We start from the raw sequence: 2,637 nt of genomic DNA, 5'->3' as shown, positions 1-2,637 counted from the left end.
GCTCCGGTGCTCTCATCGCCCTTCAGGATCGCGGGTATCTGCGCAGAAACATCGAGAACACGAGCACCAGGGAAACAGTGAGTGTGCACTTTACCTTCAGCTAACGTAGCACGGACGTGCCGGACGATGGAGTCTCCGATGATCACAGCTTCGCGTTCTGTCTCGTGGAGGGGAGCGAAGCGGTTCCAGGTGGAGATCTCGAAGACCGGAGGGGGAGAGGTCATCACCCGGGGCCTGGCTCGCGTCTTCCCGTGGCAGGTGCTGCACCCAGGGTGCACCGGGCCTGTGCAGAGAAACACACGGAGTAGAGGTGGTGGGAGAATTAGCAGCGCGCAGTATACTTACCTCGGACTTGCGAGCGTCAGCCTGGGATGTTTACAGCGCGGCTCTCCACTCTCTCAGCTGCGTCTGCTTCTCCACCAGGATCTGCTTCTCCACGGCCTCCAGCTCGAGCTGCACCGACTGCAGCTCGAACGTGTCCTCACCTGCACTCAAAGGTAGACACACATCCGCCATTAAAGCAAGTAACAGTGAATAGTGTATTAGTAATGTAAGCGAGATTAGCGGCAACCACGCTGGCGATGCTAGCGGGCTATATGCTAATAGCGGACTCGGGAAGTCAAAAATAGAACTAGTGATAACAAGGCGCTCTGATTGTTTTTGTTGTAGAATACGATAGGGGATATATTCACACATTATAGAAACGAAAATTATGGTGTATAAAATTTATTTTAAGATAAAAAATGAGACGACGAATAATTAACTTGACGGAGCTCAAACTCAAAACACACGGCAGCAACAAACAATACACACCCTTTTCTTGTGTAATTCCCAGAGCCATCTCTCATATTGGATTGCTTGTTGGTCCTCACATTGCTGACCTTTGAGCTACTGAGAAACAATACGAAATAATTCATATTCGATTATCTCAAATCTTTTGAAGCTGTATGAAATGTATCTATTTTGAGAGCATATGAAAGGCTCTGCCTGCAGTAATGTAGGATGATTGATGTATAGATGATTAAGTCTACAAGTTTTATGGCTTGAGTTTCAGAAAGCAGAAACATGAACTTTTATGACGTCTCATGTGGCAAATTGATTAGAAGTTACATAGTTAGGAAGTGTGTCAGTGGCCAATCTCACTACAGCACGCCGTGAATAATGAATGCTTTTGTCATCTCTTATTCATTAAGACAAGGGGTCAGTGCTTCAGTTCCTTTGTCCTGTCCTGATCCTGCTTGGACAGCTTTTCTTGTAGCTTCTGACCTTGAGAATGGAGACAGAAGTCAATGTGGCATGACACTGGCAGCTTTACCTGTGAAAAACAACAGAAGGGAACAGAAGACACAAACAGCATTTGGTATTAGACTTTCACGCGTATCGTATTATTGGCATCCACAAAAGAATGATGAGACCTACAAAGCAACAATGCTAAAGAAGTGGGAGAGCTAATTAAAATGAATGATTATTGATGTATCCAAACACTATTAAATTTCTCTCTGTCTAATTTTAAAGATATAACCTAACATTGTGGTTTCCATATATTATGTTTTATATACTAGGTGTAACATTTGAAGGGAAAAAAATATATTTTTTAGATTTTGTATTTTTAGGATTGACTAAGTTAACAGAAGATACCTATGCAAAATTAGTAACACATTTAATCATTCACATCAGCGTTATTTTAGTATTGTTAATATACAATTAGTTTTCATTAATATTTTGAATTAGGTTTTGTTTTGTTTTTTAATTTTTATTTTAAAGGGATCATATGATACGATTTCAAGTTTTCCTTTCTCTTTGGAGTGTTACAAGCTGATTGTGCATAGATAAGATCCCTGAAGTTGCAAAGACTAAAGTCTCAAAACCAAAGAGATATTCTTTATCAAAGTTAAGACTCTGCCACGCCCCCCTAAAACGGCTCGTTCTAACACGCCCCCACATATCTACCTCACTATGTGGAAATATTAGCATAATGCCGCCCAAATGTTCACGCAAAGAAAGAAGGCGTGGTTTCAGTAACCGCAGTTAGTGTTGAAGCAGCATGTCAGGGAGACGCTGTGTGTTTCAGTGCGAAAGCAAAAGCACTTTATTTGGCCTTCCGAAAGTAGATGCATTTAGGAATCTTTAAGATCACTTACAACAGAACAGCAATGCATTTTATGGACGACCGTTTCGTGAACCTAGGAGAGGAGGTAATACTGACTTTGCTATGACAATCTGGCGCTTCTGAATCAGCTACTGTTTTGTTATTAGTTTAAGTATTTGCTATTGACTGTTCAAATGCGGAGTTTTGCACATCGTGTGAGTGTGTGCGCATGAGCGAGTGAGCGAGAGAGAGAGAGAGAGAAAGAGAGAGAGAGAGAGGGTCACATCACAAACACCCACCAGCTTCATCACTGTGTCTGTCACGTGACTCTGTTCCCCTTTCGGGCTTGAACTGATGGTAAAACTAATGACATTATTTACTGTCTTTACATTTATTTTGAAAGATGAAGCTTGCGATTATGGTAAGGGGCGTTACATTTCTGACGAGTGCTTGCGGTGTTCGGCCAATCACAAGGCACTGGGTCAGCTGGCCAATCAGAACAGACTGTGCTTGTTGAAAGGAGGGAGTTTTTAGAAAACGAAGCGTTT

This window comes from Sinocyclocheilus grahami, unplaced genomic scaffold (assembly GCF_001515645.1).
Source record: "Sinocyclocheilus grahami isolate Dianchi unplaced genomic scaffold, SAMN03320097.WGS_v1.1 scaffold188.1, whole genome shotgun sequence".
Taxonomy (NCBI): domain Eukaryota; kingdom Metazoa; phylum Chordata; class Actinopteri; order Cypriniformes; family Cyprinidae; genus Sinocyclocheilus; species Sinocyclocheilus grahami.
Note: the sequence above shows the minus strand (reverse complement) of the source record.